This window comes from Eumetopias jubatus, unplaced genomic scaffold (genome assembly GCF_037043125.1).
Source record: "Eumetopias jubatus isolate StellerSeaLion01/CBP00866 unplaced genomic scaffold, mEumJub1_p1.0 scaffold_6, whole genome shotgun sequence".
NCBI classification, from domain to species: Eukaryota; Metazoa; Chordata; class Mammalia; order Carnivora; family Otariidae; genus Eumetopias; species Eumetopias jubatus.
Genome location: NW_028274812.1, coordinates 148,696,114 through 148,719,319, shown reverse-complemented (window position 1 = coordinate 148,719,319; position 23,206 = coordinate 148,696,114). Strand labels below are relative to the sequence as shown.

Below are 23,206 nucleotides of genomic sequence, written 5' to 3'. Positions count from 1 at the left end.
CTCTGACCCTCCCGCTCTTGCGCTCTGTCATTCTCTCTCTCTCTCAAATAAATAAATAAAACCTTAAAAAAAAAAAGAGGGAAATAGTACCGTGTATGGAATAACAAGGGATTTGGAGTCAGTTTGAAGATCCCACTTAGGTCTCTGACACTCAAATCCTCTGTGACTCGTATCGTTTCTGAGCCCCTGACTAACCATCTAGAAAATGTGACTAATAATACCTACCTCATAGTTTAGAAGTTCAAGAGGGAGAATTCCACAAAGAGCCAGTGTGATGGCGCTCAATGGCAGGTGCTCAGGAAGCCATAATTACTATTTGGATCTATTTCTTTTCCAGATAAATGAACACGTGTTGAAACCCTATTTCTAATAGATGACTCACAAGATGATTTTCAAACCTTAAGGAAGGTCAAGAAGCTGCTATTGTGTCGTATTTCACTCAGAAATCATGTTGTTGGACTGGTGAGGACAATACAATAGCACCATCGTCACTAGGAGTGTGGAGCTTCCCATTTCCATATGGCCATGTTGTCCCCCTTAGCTCAGGGCCACCAGAAAGGGCAGCTTGGGTGGGAGACACCATCATCACTAGGAGTGTGGACTTCCCATTTCCACATGGCCATGTTGTCCCCCTTAGCTCAGGGCCGCCAGAAAGGGCAGCTTGGGTGGGAGACACCATCATCACTAGGAGTGTGGAGCTTCCCATTTCCACATGGCCATGTTGTCCCCCTTAGCTCAGGGCCACCAGAAAGGGCAGCTTGGGTGGGAGACACCATCATCACTAGGAGTGTGGAGCTTCCCATTTCCACATGGCCATGTTGTCCCCCTTAGCTCAGGGCTGCCAGAAAGGGCAGCTTGGGTGGGAGACACCATCGTCACTAGGAGTGTGGAGCTTCCCATTTCCATATGGCCATGTTGTCCCCCTTAGCTCAGGGCCGCCAGAAAGGGCAGCCGGGGGCGACCACATACCAAGGCTGCCAGGTGTGGCTGAGGCAGGCAGAACTCGGACTTAAGCCTCAACTCCTGTCTACCTTATTTATAGTGCTCTTCATGGATAGAATGCCGTTGTCTGTGAGCTCTGATGTAGGAAAGATCGAGAATTTCCATTGTGATTCCCTCTCTGACCCTTAGGATATGTAGCAAAGTTACATTTAAGTTTTAAACATTGAGGGACTTCCTGGTTTTCTTTTCATTATGACTATGGCTCAAATCCCCTGTGGTCGAAGAATATAATCTAGTTAATTTCAGGCTTTTAAAATGTGTAGACTTGATTCACGGCCCAACGTATCATCTATTTGGGTAAATATTCTAGGACCACTTGAAAATAATGTATTCTGCACTTACTATGTAATGTTCCATATATGTCAAATAGGTCACATTTCTTACCAATGTTTTGTCTGTTTTTCTATCGGATATTGCGAAAGGTATACTAAAATCTTCAAACAATGCTACTGTAGTCAATATTACTTTGGAGAATCTCCCAAGTGTTATAAGCCAAGAGAAACAAAAAGAATACCCATTGAAGAGATAATTGTGACTATTCACAGATAAGATGATGGTGTACATAGAAAATCCAAAGTAGTCTATAAATACACTATTAGAATTAAAAATGGAAAACTTGCAAATCTTAGAACCAAGGAAGCAATACAGAAAGCAGCCAGGGAGAAGAGATTTCTTATGTACGGAGGGAGGAACATCAGAATAATGTCAGAATAACACCAGGGAACTGGCAAGCCAGAAAGGGCTGGAAAGACATGTTCACGGTACTAAATGAGAACATGCAGCCAAGGATACATAGCCAGGGAAATGTTGCAAAAGAAAACCAAACTTGGGGCATCACAATGCCTGACTTCAATCTATATTACAAATCTGTGACAGGATGGTATTGGCACAAAAACACATACATCAATGGAACAGAATAGAGACCCCAGAAATGGACCCTCAACTCTATGGTCAACCAATCTTTGACAGATCAGGAATGAATGTCCAATGGAAAAAAGACAGTCTCTCCAATAAATGGTGCTGGGAAAAGTGGACAGCCACATGCATAAGATTGAAACTCGACCATTCTCTTACATCATTCACAAAGATAAACTCAAAATGGATGAAAGACCTCAAAGTAAGACAGGAGTCCATCAAAATCCTAGAGGAGAGTCACCCCCGCGCAGGCTTGCTGCGGATACGTAGCCGGATGCAGTCCCTACCCACCGTCGTCTGTAGTGCTTGCAGCTCTTCTCCTTTAAGATGCCTGAGGAAGTGCACCATGGAGAGGAGGAGGTGGAGACTTTTGCCTTCCAGGCAGAAATTACCCAACTCATGTCCCTCATCATCAATACCTTCTATTCCAACAAGGAAATTTTCCTTCGGGAGTTAATCAGTAATGCTTCTGATGCCTTGGACAAGATTCGCTATGAGAGCCTGACAGACCCTTCCAAGTTGGACAGTGGTAAAGAGCTGAAAATTGACATCATCCCCAACCCCCAGGAGCGCACCCTGACTCTAGTGGACACAGGCATTGGCATGACCAAAGACGATCTCATAAATAATTTGGGAACCATTGCAAAGTCCGGAACTAAAGCATTCATGGAGGCTCTTCAGGCTGGTGCAGACATCTCCATGATCGGACAGTTTGGCGTTGGCTTTTATTCTGCCTACCTGGTGGCAGAGAAGGTGGTGGTTATCACAAAGCACAATGATGATGAGCAGTATGCCTGGGAGTCTTCTGCTGGGGGCTCCTTCACTGTACGTGCAGACCATGGTGAGCCCATTGGCCGGGGTACTAAAGTGATTCTCCATCTTAAAGAAGACCAGACAGAGTATTTGGAGGAGAGACGTGTCAAAGAAGTGGTGAAGAAGCATTCGCAGTTCATAGGTTATCCCATCACCCTTTATTTGGAGAAGGAACGAGAGAAAGAAATCAGTGATGATGAGGCAGAGGAGGAGAAAGGGGAGAAAGAGGAAGAAGATAAAGATGATGAGGAGAAGCCCAAGATTGAAGATGTGGGTTCAGATGAGGAGGATGATAGTGGGAAGGACAAGAAAAAGAAAACAAAGAAGATTAAGGAGAAATACATAGATCAGGAAGAACTGAACAAGACCAAGCCCATTTGGACCAGAAACCCTGATGACATTACCCAGGAGGAATATGGAGAGTTTTACAAGAGTCTTACTAATGACTGGGAAGACCACTTGGCAGTCAAGCATTTGTCTGTAGAAGGTCAGCTGGAATTCAGGGCATTGCTGTTTATCCCCCGTCGGGCCCCTTTTGACCTCTTTGAGAACAAGAAGAAAAAGAACAACATCAAACTCTACATTCGCCATGTGTTCATCATGGACAGCTGTGATGAATTGATACCAGAGTATCTCAACTTCATCCGTGGTGTGGTTGATTCCGAGGACCTGCCATTGAATATCTCCCGAGAAATGCTCCAGCAGAGCAAAATCTTGAAGGTCATTCGCAAAAATATTGTGAAGAAGTGCCTTGAGCTCTTCTCTGAACTGGCAGAAGACAAGGAGAACTATAAGAAATTCTATGAGGCGTTCTCTAAAAACCTAAAGCTTGGAATCCATGAGGACTCTACTAACCGGCGCCACCTTTCTGAGCTGCTGCGTTACCACACTTCCCAGTCTGGGGATGAGATGACTTCTCTTTCAGAATATGTGTCCCGCATGAAAGAGACCCAGAAGTCCATCTATTACATCACTGGTGAGAGCAAGGAGCAGGTTGCCAACTCCGCTTTTGTGGAGTGAGTGCGGAAGCGGGACTTCGAGGTAGTGTATATGAGGGAGCCTATCGACGAGTACTGCGCACAGCAGCTCAAGGAGTTTGATGGGAAGAGTCTGGTCTCGGTTACCAAGGAGGGCCTGGAGCTGCCTGAGGATGAAGAGGAGAAGAAGAAAATGGAGGACAGCAAGGCCAAGTTCGAGAACCTCTGCAAACTCATGAAAGAAATCTTGGATAAGAAGGTTGAGAAGGTGACAGTCTCCAACAGGCTAGTGTCTTCACCCTGCTGCATTGTGACGAGCACCTATGGCTGGACGGCCAACATGGAGCGGATCATGAAAGCCCAGGCCCTTCGGGACAACTCTACGGTGGGCTATATGATGGCCAAGAAGCACCGGCAGATCAACCCTGACCACCCCATCGTGGAAACGCCGCGGCAGAAGGCGGAGGCGGACAAGAACGACAAGGCGGTCAAGGACCTGGTAGTGCTGCTGTTTGAAACAGCTCTGCTCTCCTCCGGCTTCTCACTCGAGGATCCCCAGACTCACTCCAACTGCATCTACCGCATGATCAAGCTAGGCCTGGGCATTGATGAAGATGAAGTGACTGCGGAGGAACCCAGTGCTGCTGTTCCTGATGAGATCCCCCCCCTTGAGGGTGATGAGGATGCCTCTCGCGTGGAAGAAGTAGATTAGTTCTACCTGCAGACCTTGTGCCCTCTGTATAGTGTCCCCATGGCTCCCCAGCAGCCCTGAGTGACCCCGGTTCCCTCTGCTGATGTCCAGTGGTTTTTTCTTTTTTTTTCTCCTGTCTTTGAGGCAGGAAAGAAGGCCCTCAAGCCCTATCCCTTCCGATATTTGACGGGGTTTGGATATGTGTTGTGGGTGTTTTTTTGTTTATTTTGTTCCGAGATTGAAGTATGCAAAATAAAGAAGATACAGTTTTATACAAAAAAAAAAAAAATCCTAGAGGAGAACAGAGGCAGTAACCTCTTTGACATCGGCCACAGCAACTTCTTTCAAGACATGCCTCTAAAGACAAGGGAAACAGAAGCAAAAATGAACCTTTGGGACTTCATCAAGATAAAAAGCTTCTGCACAGCAAACGAAACAGTCAACAAAACTAAGAGGCAACCCATGGAATGGGAGAAGATGCTGTGTATGACATTAGGTATGTAGTTTGCCATTTCTTTCAAGTCTGAGGTTCGGGCGCAGAGCACTCTTGATATTTAGTTTTGTTGCTTTCACAGTATGATGACTTTTCTTGCCTTTATATCCGACCCAAGGACAGGGAACAAAGGCAACACAGATCTGCACACTTTGAAATGTCAACAGAAACCTGCAAACCCAGGGTCTCATGGGGGCTAAAGGTTAAGGACCAGGGTGACAAAAAGGGGAGGAAGAGAGCAAGTAACCAAAGGAAGATGCCATGTGTCTGTGAGCTGGCCACCTTCTCCACCTGTCGGAAGGTAGCCATGCCTGAGAGGAGGGAGCCACACCTGGGCCTGGTCCCTCTGGGCTGCCCTTGAGCATGGAAGAGGTGTGCTGAGCTGGGGGTGGGTGCAGCAGGGAGATGGGCAGCTGGCCACAGATGCTACCTGCCAAGTACCTGTAGGAGCAGCTCCCGGTCCTCACCTAAGGTTAAATAATAATTATGCTTAGTTACATATTTACTGTGACAGGAAAGGTGCTCAGTGCTTTGGGTGACTATATTCTCTCCTGTTTTTTTTTTAAAAACACTTTATGGAGTTATGACTGACATACAAAATGCTGTATATAATTAATGTATGCAACTTGACCCTGAACCTAACCCTAATATCTAGTTAAGATATACCCAATTTAGAATATGGCTTATAAATTATATGATGGCTTTTAGGAGCTAGGGGATCCAGGGACCAACCTATTCCATCTTCTTCTCCCTTGAATTTGACAGGTTGTAACGCATTCTGCCCCGTGCTATCTGGAGAGTGGCCACACGGGGGCAACAGTGAGTAAACATTAGGGCAAACCCGGCCACAAAGCCAATTCTTCCTTCATCCTGTAAAACCTTGCTCGTTCACTGTTTACAGATCATTCTATAGATTATTAAAAGTGTGACTTTGTTGAATTTTTAAAAACCAAACTAATTCTTTGAAACTGTTAAGAATATAATGTTTTAAAAAATCTCGGCGTTGGCAAGCAGATGAAGACCCAGGGGCCTGGGAAATGGCTGTTACTATTGAATATGTTCAGATCTGATTAGGAAACAAGTATGATTTATATTCCATTTATTTTCACAAAGAATTTGTGTCAACTAACAATATTGAACCCACACAAAATAGTGCAGCTCAGAGGAAAACAAAATGAGAATCAACAGCCTCAAGAGGCAGAGAAAGAGCCACATGCAGGAGGAAAGAAGACTTACCATGGAGGCTAGGCTCAGGCTGACCTGCCGTCTGCAGATCCTCTGGAGCTAGAATGCCCCCAGTGCCCCTGGGGGTCGCGGGTCAGGCAGAGCTCAAGCCCTGACGCTGCAGTGTTGTAACCAGTGACAAGTCTCCTGGTCACTTCCTCCGTGAGACAACCCCCCATGCCCTGACTACTCCAGCCCGCTTCTGGGAACCCCCATTCCTCTTTCTGACCCCGTTGTTTACTTTTCCCTTCACTTACACAGTATATAGTATGTTTACCTACGTACTATTCTGTCATTTAAATGTTTTTGTCATGTTCTCAGTGAAACTATACTTTGCATCATCCACCCTGATGTATAATCACTTGTTGCAGTGCATGACTTAACTGGGGACTAGGAATACCCTCACAGTGTCATGGGGCTAGTGTCCTGGGCAAGGTCCTCGCTAAGCCGGCTCATCCTGCAGCTGTTGCACTGAAGTCCTGATCCAGGCACTGCTGTTCTTGTGCAAGTAAGACAGCACAAGGCAAATTAGCCAAAACCTTGGGTTTGGGTTCGGAATTACTCATGGCCCCTCAGCCACATCAAATGGCCTGAGGGCACACCCAGAAGGCACTTGCTAGTCCAATGTTGCCCTACGGAATTCCCATGGAACAGCCATTGTGTCAAATGGGGGAAGTCAGTGTGAGCAGGGAGGGTGGGAGTCAGAATTCCTGAGATAGAATCAGTCTTGGAGACTGCCTAGCACTTAATAGGAGTTCATTATGTAGTTCTTGAATGAATAAATTAATCTAAAAACATTTCCTAATTTTAGAAATGATGAGCCTGAAGCTCAGATTAAGTGACTCACCTAAATTGTACTGGAAATTGATGACAGAGCCAGACTGAAATCAGAGATGGCCTCCAGCATGATCCCCCTAAGTGGCTTTAGCTTGAGCCACAATCACCCATTTAACTCTTCTGGACCCCCAGACTCTCATGTGACTCTTTATGGGGCATATTCTGGGAACAAAGGTCATGTCAGTGTCACAGAAACCTCTTACACTGGTTATAATGAGATTTTGTGAGGTCAATGGAGTCCCAAGCCATAGGCCATCTCAGAGTTTGTCTGCAAAGATATGGTTGGTGGGAAACCCACATGCTGACAGAGGGTTAGTGTCAGAGTACTATTGAGGTTAGGTGCAGGGTCAGGGTGGGGATGAGGGTCAAGGTCACCCCAAAGGTCAAGGTTAGTGTGAAGATAAGCATCAGGGTGAGCAGGGTCAGGGTCATAATCAGTGCTTTAGGGTTAATGTCAGGGTCAGTTTTAGTAAATGGTCAGAGTGAATTTCAAATTATGACTCATTTTGAACATTAGGGTCTAGATTACTGTTAGAGTTGGGTCCAATTCAGGTTCAGGGTGAGAGAGGGCTCCAGGTCAAAGTCAAGATCTGAGTCAGAGTGAAGGTAAGAGTCAATTCTGGGTCAGTATCATGGGGAATGCCAGATTCAGAATCAGGTTAAGGGTACACTGCAAGGTCAGTAACAGGGTGAAGGTCAAAGTCAGGTCATTTCCAAGGAGAGGGTCATGTTCAGGACCAAGGATAGGGTGAGTGTAGGGTGAGGATCAGGGCCAAGTGTGACATCAGCATCGTGGCTGCAGGAGTCTTCCCTTTTTTCCTCTCCCCTTTTATTTACAACTACTTCAACATTCATAATCAAACAAAAGTGCCTCTGCTCATCACTCCAGGACACCCAGATTTCTCTGCACCTGTGCATCAGAAAGTAGCTGGACAGGACCGTGAAGGGGGTTACAGATCCAAGGAAGCTGATGGGTCTGCCCCACCCTGACTTGCTATGACTGGGGGAAGCACAACTCGAAAGCAAAAAACAGGGCAACACTCACTGAAGATAGAGAATTTGTGGAAGCCCAGCCAGCTGAGGGGAAAACCAGGCACACCACTGAAGCAGGGTAGAGATGGGCTTGGAGTCAGAGGAGAAAGAATTCGAGTCAGCCCCTCCCCAGGGCAACACTGGCGACAGCCCGCCCCTCAGTGCAGGTGGAAAGCCAAAGTGGTGAGTGAGTGAGTCAGTGACCAGGGGAATCGGAGGAAGGGAAAGAGGCAGACAATAACCAAAGGCACTGGAGGAACGTGTTCCCTGCTGTCTGCTTCAAGATTTCAGCAAGAGATGTGCCTGTGGATGTCCGGGAGTCCACCCACTGCAGGATGCCCCTACTGGGGCGTGGGCACCCCCAAAGCAGAAAGACCTTCTCCGAGGAAGGTCACTCATCATATTTGACATTGTAATGAAACTGTCAAAAGTCAGTCATAAAGAAAGCATCTTAAAGGCCGCCAGGGAACAAAAGAAAGTAACCTACAACGGAGCCCCTGTTTGGCTATCAGCAGAACTGTCAGGTAAACAGAAACGGAGGGGGGAAATAACAAAGGAGCTACAAAGCAATCAGAAGGCAAGACATAAGGTGGCAATATTGAGTTCTTCCATATCAATAATCACTCTAAATATGAAAAATTGAATTCACCAATCAATAGGCAGAGTGGGTCCATGGATTAAAACACAAGAACAAACAGCAGCAGAACATGCATTCTCCTCAAGGGCGCATGGGACTTTCTCCAGAAAGGACTGCACCATAGGACACGCAACAACTCTTAGCTCATTTAACAAGACTGAAATTATACCCACTGTCTTTTCTGACCACAATGGTATGGAACTATAAATCAGTAAAATGAAAGCTGGAAAATCCACTAATACGTCAAAACTAAACAACATGCTTCTGAATAATCAATGGGTCAGTGAAGAAATTCAAAGGAAAATAAAAAATTATCTCAAAAGAAATGAAAATGGAAAGACAACATATCAAAACTTACAGAAAGCAGCTCTGAAAGTTTAAAGTGGTAAGTGCATATATCAAGAAATTGGAAAGACCTCGAATAAACAACCTATCTTTAAACCTCAAGGAAGTAGAAAAACAACAACAACAACAACAACAAATTAAGCCCAAAGTTAGCAGAAGGAAGGAAACAATAAATCCCAGAGCAGAAATAAATGAAATAGGCATTATAAAAACAACAGAAAGGATTGATGAAACTGAGAACTGGTTCTACGATTAAGATAAACAAAATCAACAAACCTTTAGCTAGACTAAGAAAAAAAACAAAAACTCAAATAAAATTAAGAGTGAAAAAGGAGACGTTAGGGGCGCCTGGGTGGCTCAGTCAGTCAAGTGCCTGCCTTCAGCTCAGGTCCTGATCTCAGGGTCGTGGGATCAAGCCCCACATCAGGCTCCCTGCTCAGCATGGAGTCTGCTTGTCTCTCTCCCTCTGCTCCTGTTCCTCCCCTGCCTGTGCTCTCCCTTTCTCTCAAATAAGTCAATAAAATATTTTTAAAAAAGGAAAGAAAAAGACATTACAACTGAGACTGCAGAAAAATGGGATTGTGAGACTAAACAATTACAAGCCAAAAACTCAGATAACTTAGAAGAAGCAGATCCAGTCCTAGAAACAAGCAACCTACCAAACTGAATCAGGAAGAAATAAAAAATCTGAACAGACCAATAGAGACTAAATAAATTGAATCAGGAATCAAAAACCTCCCAACACAGAAACCTGCCCCAGGACCAGACAGCTTCACTGGAGATTCTTCCAGACAGTCAAAGAAGAATTAACACCAATTCTTCTCAATCTCTTCCAAAACATTGAGGAGGAGGGAATACTTCCAAAATCACTTTGTGAGGCTGTAATACCGAAGCCAGAGAAGGACTCCACAAGAAAAGAAACCTACAGACCAATATCTCTGATGAATCCAGATGCAAAAACTCTCAACAACATATTAGCAAACTGAATTCAAGAACACATAAAAAGGATTATACATCATGAGCAAGTAGGATTTATCCCTGAAATGCAAGGATCATTAAACATACACAAATCAATAAGTGTGATACATCACATTAATAAAATGAAAGGAAAAAATCACATGATTATCTGAATAGATGCAGAAAAAGCACTTGACAAAATACATCGTTTCATAAAAACCCTCAGCAGATCAGGTATAGAAGGAACATACCTCAGTATATTAGAGGCCATATGTTATGAGCCCATTGCTAACAGTATACTTGCTGGTGAAAAATTGAAAGCTTTTCCTCAAGGAGCAGGAACAAGATGTGGATGCCCACACACACCACTCTTATTCAGTTTGGTATTAGAAGTCCTTGCTAAAGCAATTAGGACAAAGAAATAACAGGCATCCAAATCAGGAAGGAAGAAGTGAATCTGTCACTGTTTACAGATAATATGATTCAGTATATAGAAAATCTAATAGGCTGTTAGAGTTCAGTCAAGTTGCAGGAAACAGAATCAACTTACAGAAATCGTTTATGTTCCTATACACTAAGAATGAAACATCTGAAAAAGAAATAAAGAAAACTACCCCATTAACAATAGCATGAAAAACAATAAAATATTAGGAATAAATTTAACCAAGGATGCGAAAGTCCTGTAGAGTGAACTATAAAACTTTGCTGAAAGAAATCAAAGAAATGGAAAGACAAGCAAATGGAAAGACATCCTCTGTTCATGGATCAGAAGAATTTATATTGTTAAAATGTCCTTCTTGAGGAAAAAAAAACAAAACCAGAGATATCACACTTCCTGACTTCAAATTATACTACAAAGCTTCAGGAATAAAAACAGTATGTTACTGCATAGACAGACAAAAATAGACACATAGACCAATGGAACAGAATAGAAGGCACAGAAGTGAACCGCTGCTTATACAGTCAAAAAAATATTCAACAAGGAAGCCAAGAACACACAATGGGGAAAGGACAGTCTTGTCAACAAGTGAGGTGGGGGAAAACTGGATGAGTACATGCAATGAAATTAGACCCCTATCTTACACCAGCACAAAAATTCACTCAAATAGATTAAAGACTGAAACAGAAAGACCTGGTACTGTAAAACTCCTAGAAGTAAATACAGGGAAGAAGCTCCTTAACATTGGTTTTGGCAATGATTCCTTGAATATGACACCAGCAGCACCAAAGACAAAAGTGAAAATGAACAAATAGGGCTCCAGGAAACTTAAAACCTTCTGCACAGCAAAAGGAACCATTAACAAGACAAAAAAGCACTCTACAGAATGGAAGAAAATTTTTGCAAGCCATACATTGGATAAGGAGTTTGGTTTTTTTTTTAAAGATTTTATTTATTTATTTGACAGAGAGAGACACAGCAAGAGAGGGAACACAGCAGGGGGAGTGGGAGAGGGAGAAGCAGGCTTCCCGCAGAGCAGGGAGCCCGATGTGGGGCTCGATCCCAGGACCCTGGGATTGTGACCTGAGCCAAAGGCAGACACTTAATGACTGAGCCACCCAGGCACCCTGGATAAGGAGTTATTACTGAAAATATATAAAGAACCCATACAACTCAAAATCAAAAACAATTTGACTGAAAAATGGGTAGAACAAGACCTTTCTTCCAAAGAACACATCCTAATGGCCAACAGACACATGAAAAGATGCTCCACATCACTCATCATCAGGGAAAATGCAAATCAAAACCACAATGAGATATCACCTCACACCTATCAGAAGGCCTATTATCAAGAAGACAAGAGATAAAAATTGCTGGCTAGGGTCTGTAGAAAAGGGAACTCTTTCATGCTGGTGGGCATGTACATTGATTCAACCACAATGGAAAACAATATGAAGCCTTCTCAAAAATTAAAAATAGACCCAACAATGATGCACTGTGATTCCACTTCTAGGTATACACACAAAGGAAATAAAAACAGAGTTTTTAAGAGAGATATGCACTCCTATGTTTACTGCAGTGTTGTTCACAATAGCCAATAAGTGAATGGATAAAGAAGATTTGGTATATAAATACAATGGAATATCACACAGCCATGAGAAAAGAGGACATCCTGCCATTTGCAACAACATGGTGGACCTTGTGGAAATTATGCTAAGTGAAATAAGTCAGACAGAGAAAGACAAATACTATAGGACATCACTTATAAGTGTAACCTAAAAAAGCCAAACTCACAAAAACAGAGAGCAAAATGGTGGTCACCAGGGGTTGGGAAGGGGAGGGGACAGGGCAGGTGTTGCCTAAGGGTACAAATTTATAATGAATAGTGAGCACAGACAACAATATTGCATTATAATCAACAAACTTGTTAGGAACCTAGAACTTAATTATTCTAATGACTAAAAAGACAGAATAATTATATAATATGATAGAGGTGCTAATTGTTGCAATCATATTAAGATATATAATGTATTAAGATACATAAATATATCAACATGGACTCCTTAAATTTACACAATGTTATATGTCAAATAGATTTCAATTAAAAAATGGATCAGGGTCAAGATCTGGGTAAGTCTATAGGGTGAATACCAAAGCAAGGCTGTGTGAAATCAGGTCACAGTCGAGGACAGACTAAGGGCCTGTGTCAGTTAAGGATTTGAATAAGGTTCAGGGTCGAGATCAGGGTTAAGGGAGGTTTCACAATCAGTACGTGGCTGGATCAGGATCGTGAGGATCAGGAACGTGATCAAGTCCAGCAGAGGTTCAGTTAGATTACTGTTAGTGGAAGGGTCAAGGTCGGTGTTAGGGTGAGAATCAAGAAGAGGGTGACGGTCAAATTCACATGAAGTCCTAGGTCAGGGTCAGTGTCAGAGTGAAGGTCAGAAGGATCAGGGTCAGGTTAAGGTTGAGTTTTGTCAGCAAGGTGTGAGGGTGTCTCGGGGCCTGAATGACAATCAGTCCCATCAATCCAGGGTTGTTGAGTGTTAGAATCAGGGCCAAAACCAGGGTTAAGAGTAGGCTCTGATCTGTGTGAGGGACAGTCTGGGTGATGGTTGGGTTTTGGAGTCAGGGTCAGAGTCCAGTTTATGAATAAGGGAAGATCAGGGCTAGGGTCAAATTTAGATGACTCTGAGTTTTATGGTCAAGGTCATGATAAGAGTCTGGGTGAGGATTATGGTCAGAGTCAAAGCAAGCCTCAGGGTTAGAGTTAGGATAAGGTCACCGTCAGGGTCATGAAAAGGGTCAGATAGCATTTGGATCTTCTCAGAGTGAAGTTCTGACTGAAAAGCAGGGTTATGTGAGGGATGGAGTCAACATCAGTGTCAGAGTCAGACATGATCAGGGGAGGTTCTGGGTGAGACCCTCAGGTAAGAGTGAGGTTGAGTGAAGGTCAAGTTGTGAGTAGGATTAGGGAGAGCATTACTGTTAGAGTGAGGGTAAAGCTTAGGGTAGAATCAGAGTCAGGGTAATAAGTCAAGGTCAGGGTTGGAATGACGGTGTGTGAGGTTGAGGTTCAGGGTTAAGTGTAACAGGGTCATGGTGAAGGTGAGGGTGAAGGTCAGTGTCACAGTGAAGTTGGTCAACAATCCCTTCCCCACCACCCAGCACCACGTGCAGTTTTTTTTTTAAGATTTTATTTATTTATTTGAGAGAGAGAGAGAACGACAGAGAGAGCACATGAGAGGGGGGAGGGTCAAGGGAGAAGCAGACTCCCTGTCGAGCAGGGAGCCCGATGCAGGACTCGATCCAGGGACTCCAGGATCATGACCTGAGCCAAAGGCAGTCGCTTAATGAACTGAGCCACCCAGGTGCCCCCACGTGCAGCTTTTGCAGATGCCACCTCCTGAAACGCTCTCCTGCACTGAGCTCACCTTCTTGGGAGTCCTCAGTGCTGCCTAACCCTCCCTGCAGACCTCCACGGGGATACAAGTGTCATGAAGGCAGGGATCTTGGAACAGAATGTTTTGTACATTGATGGATTCCAAGCACTCAGAAGAATCTGTGGCCTACAGTAGGTGTTCAGTTGAAAGCTTATTCATTAAGCAATGAGTATCCATCAAGGTATTTCTAGAAGGAAAAAGTACATCTGGAAATGTACTTTTTTTTTCCACAGTAGTTCTCTCTGTGGAAGAATTACAAGAAACGTTCATGGTTGACTTGACACATGTCCAAACTATTTAAAATTTTTAAAAATTAATGTCAATTATTTTATAATGACCAAAAATGGATTCTTCCACTTTGAGAAAAAAACAAAGAACTCCAGGTAAAGTTCCTGGTAAAGTGACAAGAGACTCATTGCACTGTAGCTATTACCCAAACCTCAAACAACTGGCAGTCTTTTGGGGAGCCTTGGAGCATCCTTGAAGAAACCCTACTCTAGTTCTCTTCTCTAAGGAGGAAAGAGAAACCAAGAGACAAGACAACACGGAAGGTCTATTTATTCAACAGCAGCTTTGAAAATGAATCCTTGAGACACTGAGGCCATGTACTTCCCCATTTCTACTTCACTCCTTTCCCACATGGTTCTGTCCTTCACAGGCTAGAGCCTGATGCAGAAAAGGTGACTGTCTTAGATGTACTTAGACACGACCCTGGAGGGCACAGTCTGGAGGTGCAGACGGACAGACATTTGTAAAAGTGGGACAGCAGAGTCTCACTGTAGCCCACCAGGAATTAGAACTTGTGTGCCGTAGAACTTGTGTGTAGCCCACCAGGAACTAGAACTTCTGTGCCCTCAGGACCAGGGTACAGATCTCCAACTGGTTAGCCCAGCACTTTAGGGTCAGCTGGTCGGCCAGACACCCTGGGAAGGTGCCCAGCATGAACTTCCGGAGGAAAACATCCTCCACGGTTCACTCTGCAGCATGGTTCTCCCCATCCAGGTTACCTGAAAGGAGAAGGGCACCTCGAAGACTCAGCAGAAACTCCAGAGGTAACATCCAAGAGCCTGGGCACTCAATTCCACCCCGACTCTGGCTTCTTCCCTCTTCTTCTACAAGTGGAATAAAAATAATAACACTTTAAAGTTCAAAGTACATTATTTCATTACATTTGCAAACAAATCCTGTGAAGTAAGTATTATCGGTTATTGCAAAAGGGAAGACTGAGGCCTTTGCAGGGCACAAAACTCAGACGATCCTTTCCTGCCTAGCCTTTCCCACTCTTTCTGGACATTTAGAGAAGCACTGGCCATCCCTTGGCCCAGAGAGATGAGGCCACCAACTACTTCTGAGACTGGGGACATGAGCTCTATAACCGGCCAGGGCCATGGCCTCAACCAGTGGACTCTCAGTGTAGATCCTTAGACTCCTACACCTCGTACAGTGTGCCTCAAGAGTCTCCACACCCAGACACCTGGGTGGCTCAGTTGGTTAAGGGACTGCCTTTGACTCAGGTCGTGATCCTGGAGTCCTGGGATCGAGTCCCACATCGGGCTCCCTGCTTGGTGGGGAGTCTGCTTCTCCCTCTCACCCTCCCCCTCTCGTGCTCTTTTTCTCTTCATTCTCTCTCTCTCAGATAAATAAATAAAAATCTTTAAAATAAAAAAGCCTCCACACCCATCCCCAGACCTCCACACCCATCCCCAAACCTCCTCATCTATCCCCAGACCTTAGAACCAGAACCTGGAAAGGGTGGGGGACAGGAATCTGTATTTTAAGTTCTCTAGACAGATGGATCTCAAAACACCCAAGTTGAGAAGCCTCATACTAACAAAACATAGCTGATTCTCCTTAGTTCCCAGTAGTTATGGTCTATAAAGTCACCATGAGCAATGAGTTAGGGAACACTGAACCCTTGCTCCTTGGGGAAAACAGGGTTAAGTCTCTGAATGCTCCGAATGCCCTGGGTTAAGATAATTTGATCAACCTTGTTTCATGTGTGTCTCTGCTTAAAGACCCTTTCTTTAATACACATGACCGATTAACACTGAACTCTCTGCCAACGGCATTATAACTTGTGCCTGAAGGAAGCTTACCTAACATGCATATTTTCTCCCCAATGTATGTCACACCTTCCTGTGCTTCACACTTCAGCATTAGGGCTATTTTAAGGCAGCAAAATCACTGACAAAAGCACAAAACTGTAGCTTTTTTCTTTTGGCTTTAGGCTTGGTGAGGCAAAGGTGCAACTTTCTTTGGTCGTCCAAAATCTGGGTTCATCCAACACCCACCACCTCCGCCATGCCACCTAAGTTCAACCCCAATGAGATCAAAGTTGTGTACCTGAGGTGCACCGGTGGCGAAATTGGTGCCACGTTTGCCCTGACCCCGAAGATCGGCCCGCTGGGTCTGTCTCCAATAAAGGTTGGTGATGACATTGCCAAGGCAATCGGTGATTGGAAGGGTCTAAGGATTATGGTGAAACTGACCATTCAGAACAGACAGGCCCAGATTGAAGTGGTACCTTCTGCCTCTGCCCTGATTATCAACGCCCTCAAGGAACCACCAAGAGACAGAAAGAAGCAGAAAAACATTAAGCACAGTGGAAATATCACTTTTGATGAGATTACCAATATTGCCCAACAGATGCAACACTGATCTTTAGCCAGAGAACTCTCTGGAACCATTAAAGAAATCCTGGGGACTGCCCACTCTGTGGGCTGCAATGTTGATGGCCGCCACCCTCATGACATCACAGATGACATCAACAGTGGTGCCGTGGAATGCCCAGCAAGTTAACTACAAAGGAAAATGTTTCAATAAAGGATCATTTGACAACCAGTGGATGTTTTGATGTGGTCTCTTCCTCGCGGAAGCTAGCTCCTTTGTGGTCAAATGGTGGGCCAGTGGGGCCAGGGTGGCAAAACCTGTGAAGTAGTAGCTATTTGGGTAACAAGTTCCTTCTGGGTGACAGATTGATGCCCTGTATGGGAATAGCTCAGAGAAGACACCTGGAAAGGAAGTTCTTGGCCTTTTGTAGGCTGCATATGCATAGAACTCTTCATAAGAATAAAATTCTTTGCCAAAATAAAAAAGGCACAAAACTGTAAACATGGGGCACGAATGGATTTCAAAAAGAACACTTGTTTACAGCATAAGCACAAACAAGAAAGCATGCCCTCAGTGAGGAAGGTATGTGCAGGGTGCCTGGTCTACCCACATCTCACAGTGATTCGGAAAGGGTTCTGAACAGGAGAAAATGCATGCCCATCCCAGTGAACCCACACTTACAATAGCCACATGGCCACAAAACCTGAGCCTGACACTCACCCTGACCCACACCCTCAACTCAGCCCCCCAGGAAGCTCACCAAAGCTTGGGCCATCAGGCCTGCCATGCCCCAAGGTCCAAACCCTAACCCTGGTTGGCTTCTGAGGGGTCTGTCCCTAGAGTCAGGGCTCCAAAGCCCCAGGGATTGGGGAAACCTGAACAACACCAGAGGACTCAGCCTCCCACCAAGAAGGAAACTGCACCATTTAGAACTCCGGAAAGGATTCAGAGCAGGAGGAAATCTGCACGCCCACCCCATTGAACCCCTACTTTGAATGATGCCCTTGTCACAAGCGCTGAGCCTGACACTCACCCTGACCCATGCCCTCAACTCAGCCCCCCCAGGAAGCTCACCACAACATCGGCCAGTCAGGCCTGCCATGCCCCGAGGCCCAAACCCTAACCCTAGGTTGCTTTGGAGGGGTCTGTTCCTAGATGCCGGGTTCCAAAGCACAAGGGATTGGGGACACCTGGGCAACACCAGAGGACTCAGCCTGCCACCCAGAAGGAAGCAGCGCCATTTGGAACTTCAGAAACGATTCAGAGCAGGAGAAATCTGCACGCCCATCCCAGTGAACCCCCACTTTCAGCGGGCTCCTGGCTGGCAAAAGTGAGCCTGACCCACACTCCAACACAGCCCCCTGGGAAGCTCAGAACAGTGCCGAAAGATCGACCCTGCCATGCCTTTAGGCACTAACCCTACCCCAAGGTTAGTTTTTAATGGCTCTGTCCCCAGTGGCCTGGTTCCAAAGCCCCAGGGACTGAGGACACCTGAGCAATACCAGAGGATTCAGCCTGCCACCAGGAAAGAAAATGTGTCATTTGGAACTCCAGTAAGGATTCATGAGCAGGAAAACTCTGCACGCCCATCCCAGCCAGCCCCCACATTCAGCGGCCCACTGGCCACAAACCCTGAGCCTGACACTCACCCTGACCCATGCCCTCAACTCAGACCACTGGGAAGCTCACCAAGGCAGGCAGACCTGGTCATCCATGCCCCTAGGTTATAACCATAACCCTAGGTTGGCTTCTGTGAGGTCTGTCCCCAGAGGTCTTTTTCCAAAGTCCCTCATACTGGGGACACCCGTGCAATAGCAGAGGACTCAGCCTGCCACCCAGAAGGAAACCGTGCCATTTGGACTTCAGGAAAGCATTCAGAGGAGGAGAACTCTGCATGCCCATCCCAGCAAAAACCCTACTTTCAGTGGCCACTGGGCTGCAAACCCTTAGCCTGACACTCACCCTGACACACGCCTTTAACTCAGACCACCAGGAAGCTCAACTCAGCAACAGCAGATAGGGCCTGCCAGTCCCAGAGGTCCTAACCATAACTGTAAGTTGGCTTACAAGGGGTCTGTCCCCAAGTCCTGGCTTCAGAGCACCAGGAATTAGGGACACCTGAGTAGTACCAGAGGACTCAGGCTGCCACCCAGGAGGAAATGGCCACATTTAGAACTCTGGAAAATTTTCAGAGCAAGACAAATCGGCATGCCCTTCCCATTCAGTGTGCCTCTGGCTGCAAACCTTGAGGCTCACCCTCTCCCTGACCCACGCCCTCAACTCAGGCCTTTGGGATGCTCGCCACAGCGTGGGCAGATCTGGCTTACCTTGTCCCAAGTCCCTAACCTTAACCCTAGTTTTGTGTCTTTGGGGTCTGTCCCAAGAGGCCTGGTTTTAACACCCCAGGGATAGGGGACATCTGATCAATACCAGAGGACTCAGCCTGCCACCCAGAAGGAAACCGAGGAATTTGGAACTAGGGAAAGCATTCAGAGCAGAACTCTGCATGCCGATTCCAGCGAACCCCCACTTTCATTGGCCCTCTGGCCACAAACCTTGAGCCTGACACTCACTCCGACCCACCCCCTCAACTCAGACCCCAGGGGAGCTCCCCACAGTGCAGACATATAGGGCCTGACTTGCCCCTAGGCCCTACACTAACCCTGGATTGGCTTAGGAGGGGTCTGTCCCCAGAGTCCTCGCTCTAAAGCACAATGTACTGGGGACACCTAAGCAATACCAGAGGACTCAGCCTGCCTCCCAGAAGGAAAATGCACCATTTGGAACCGTGGAAAGCAGTCAGAGCAGGAGAACTCTGAATGCCGATCCCAGCGAACCCCCTCTTTCAGGGGTCCCCTGGCTAGAAAACCAGAGCCTGACGCTCACCCCGGCCCACACCCTCAACTCACCCCCCGGGAAGCTCGCCATAGCGCAGGCAGATCTGGCCTGCCATGCCCCCAGGCCCTAACCATAACACTAGGTTGGCTTCTGAGGGATCTGTCCCCAGAGGCTAGTCTCCAAAGCCCCTGAGCAATACCAGAGGACTGGTATTGGAGGACTGAGACTGACACTCACCCTGACCCGTGCTCTCAACTCAGACACCTGGAAAGCTCCCTACAACACCAGCAGATAGAGCCCGCCATGCCCCTAGGCCCTAAACCTAACCCTAGGTTGGCTTCAGAGGGGTCTCTCCTCAGAGGCCTATCCCCAAACCCCAGGGATTGGGGACACCTGAGCAATGCCATAAGACTCAGGATGCCACCCAGAAGGAAACCACGCCATTTGGAACTCCAGAAATCATTCAGAGCGACAGAACTCTGGAGGCCCATCTCAGAGAAACCCCACATTCAGTGGACCCCTGTCCGCAAACCCTGAGCCTGACACTCACCCTGACCCACGCCCTCAACTCAGACAACCAGGAAGCTCCACACAGCATCAACAGATCAGGCCTGCCATGCCCCTCGGCCCAAACCAACACCCTAGGTTGGCCTCAGAGAGGTCTGTCCCCAGAGGCCTGGCTCCAAAACACCTGAGTAATACCAGAAAATTCAGCTTGCCACCCAGAAGGAAACTGCCACATTTGGAACTCTGGAAAGTCTTCAGAGCGGGACAAATCTGCATGCCCTTCCCAGTGAACACCCACATTCAGTGGGCCTCTGGCCACAAACCCTGAGCCTAACACTCTCCCTGACCCACACCCTCAAAAAATACCCCCAGGAAGCCCACCACAACGTGGGCAGATCTGGCCTGCCATGTCCCTAGGCCCTAACCATAACCCTAGATTTGCTTCTGAGGGGTCTGTCCGCAGAGACAGAACTGGAGGGTATTATGCTGAGTGAAATAAGGCTGTCAGAGAAAGACAATTGTCATATGGTTTTACTCATATGTGAAACATAAGAAATAGCACAGAGGATCATAGGGGAAGGGAGGGAAAACTGAATGAGATGTCATTAGGAGGGAGAAAGAGACTTTTTTTTTTAAGATTTTATTTATTTGACAGAGAGAGACACAGCAAGAGAGGGAACACAAGCAGGGGGAGTGGGAGAGGGAGAGGGAGAAGCAAGCTTCCGGCCGAGCTGGGAACCCGATGCAGGGCTCGATCCCAGGACCCTGGGATCATGACCTGAGTCAAAGGCAGACGCTTAACCATCTGAGCCACCCAGGCGCCCTGAGAAAGAGACTCTTAATCATAGAAACAAACTGAGGCTTGCAGGAAGGGAGGTGCATGGGGGGATGGGCTAACTGGGTGATGGCCATTAAGGAGGGCATGTGATGGACATTGCTGCTATAAACATCGGGGTGCACGTATCCCTTCGGATCACTACATTTGTATCTTTGGGGTAAGTACCCAGTAGTGCAATTGCTGGGTCCTAGGGTAGCTCTATTTTCAACTTCTTGAGGGACCTCCATACTGTTTTCCAGAGTGGCTGCACCAGCTTGCATTCCCACCAACACTGTAAGAAGGTTACACTTTCTCAACATCCTCACCAACATTTGTTGTTTCTTGCCTTGTTAATCTTTGCCATTCTAACTGGTGTGAGGTGGTATCTCATTGAGGTTTTGATTTGGATTTCCCTGATGCCAAGCGATGTTGAGCACTTTTTCATGTGTCTTGGCCATTTGGATGTCTTCTTTGGAAAAATGCCTGTTCATGTCTTCTGCCCATTTCTTGATTGGATCATTTGTTCTTTGGGTGTTGAGTTTGATAAGTTCTTTATAGATTTTGGATACTAGCCCTTTATCTGATAGGTCATTTGCAAATATCTTCTCCCATTCTGCTGGTTGTCTTTTGGTTTTGTTGACTATTTCTTTTGCTGTGCAAAAGCTTTTTATCTTGATGAAATCCCAATAGTTCATTTTTGCCCTTGCTTCCCTTGCCTTTGGCGATGTTTCCAGGAAGAAGTTGCTGCAGCTGAGGTCGAAGCGGTTGATGCCTGTGTTCTCCTTTAGGATTTTGATGGACTCCTGTCTCACATTTAGGTCTTTCAACCATTTTGAGTCTACTTTTGTGTGTGGTGTAAGGAAATGGTCCAGTTTCATTCTTCTGCATGTGGCTGTCCACTTTTCCCAACACCATTTGTTGAAGAGACTGGTTTTTTTCCATTGGACATTCTTTCTTGCTTTGTCAAAGATTAGTTGACCATAGAGTTGAAGATGTGGTATATATATACAATGGAATATTATGCAGCCATCAAAAGGAATGAAATCTTGCCATTTGCAACGATGTGGATGGAACCAGAGGGTGTTATGCTGAGCTATATAAGTCAATCAGAGAAAGACATGTATCATATGACCTCACTGATATGAGGAATTCTTAATCTCAGGAAACAAACTGAGGGTTGCTGGAGTGGTGGGGGGTGGGAGAGATGGGGTGTCTGGGTGATAGACATTGGGGAGGGTATGTGCTATGGTGAGCGCTGTGAATTGTGTAAGACTGTTGAATCACAGACCTGTACCTCTGAAACAAATAATACATTATATGTTAAAAAAAAAAAAAAGATAGTAGGAAGGGATAAGTGAAGGGGGGAAATCGGTGGGGGTGACAAACCATGAGAGACTAGGGACTCTGAGAAACAAACTGAGGGTCTAGAGGGGAGGGGGGTGGGGGGATGGGTTAGCCTGGTGATGGGTATTAAAGAGGGCACGTACTCAATGGAGAACTGGGTGTTATACTCAAACAATGAATCATGGAACACTACATCAAAAACTAATGATATAATGTATGGTGATTAACATAACATAATAAAATTACAAATATATATATATGTATGTATAAAGGACGGCACGTGATGGAATGAGCACTGGGTGTTATACACAACTGATATATTATTGAACATTACATCTGAAACTAATGTCCTATAAGTTGGCTAATTAAATTTAAATTAAACAAAAAGAACCCAAACAAACAATCTAAAAATTTGTATGGAAGCACAAAATATACTGGACAGCCAAGGCAATCCTGAAAAAAAAAACAAAGCTGGAAGGGTCACAATTCCAGATTTCAAGTTATACTACAAAGCTGTAGTCATCCTAAAAGTATGGCACAAAAATAGACACAGCGACCAAGGGAACAGGACAGAAAGATTAGACATAAACCCACAATTATGGGATCAATTAATCTTCCACAAAGCAGGAAAGAATATCAAAAGGGAAAAGGACATTCTCTGCAACAAATGGTGTTGGAAAAACTGGACAGCTATGCACAAAAGAATGAAATTAGATTGCTTTCTTACACCATACAAATAAACTCAAAACAGTTTCAAGACCTCAGTGCGAGACCTGAAACCATAAAAATCCTACAAGAGGGCACAGACAGTAACTTCTTTACATGGACCATAGCAACATTTTTCTAGATTGTCTCCTGAGGCAAAGGAAACAAAAGCAAAACTAAACCATTGGAACTACATCAAAATAAAAAGTTTCTGCACAGCAGAAGAACAATGAAAATGTAATAATAATAAGACAACTACTGAAAGGGAGAAGATATTTGCAAATATCATATGCAATAAAAGGATAGTGTACAAAATATATAGAACTGATACAACTCAACACCCAAAAGACAAATAATCCAGTTAAAAAATAGGCAGAAGACATGAGCAGACATTTCTCCAAAGAAGAAATACAGATGGCCAACAGTCACATGAAAAGATGTTCATCATCACCCATCATCAGGAAAATGCAAATCAAAAGTACAATGAGATATTACCTCATACTGTCAGAATAGCTAACATCAACAGCACAACAAACAACAGGTGTTGGATATGGAGAAAGGGGAACCCTCGTGCACTGTG

At 45.4% G+C, this 23,206-nt stretch overlaps 2 pseudogenes; both read left to right on the top strand.

The window, feature by feature from the left end:
* Positions 1-2,158: 2,158 nt before the first annotated feature.
* On the top strand, positions 2,159-4,434 carry LOC114199732 (heat shock protein HSP 90-beta pseudogene; annotated as a pseudogene).
* An 11,672-nt stretch (positions 4,435-16,106) lies between these two features.
* LOC114199733 (large ribosomal subunit protein uL11 pseudogene) lies at positions 16,107-16,641 on the top strand (annotated as a pseudogene).
* The last annotated feature ends 6,565 nt before the right edge of the window (positions 16,642-23,206 follow it).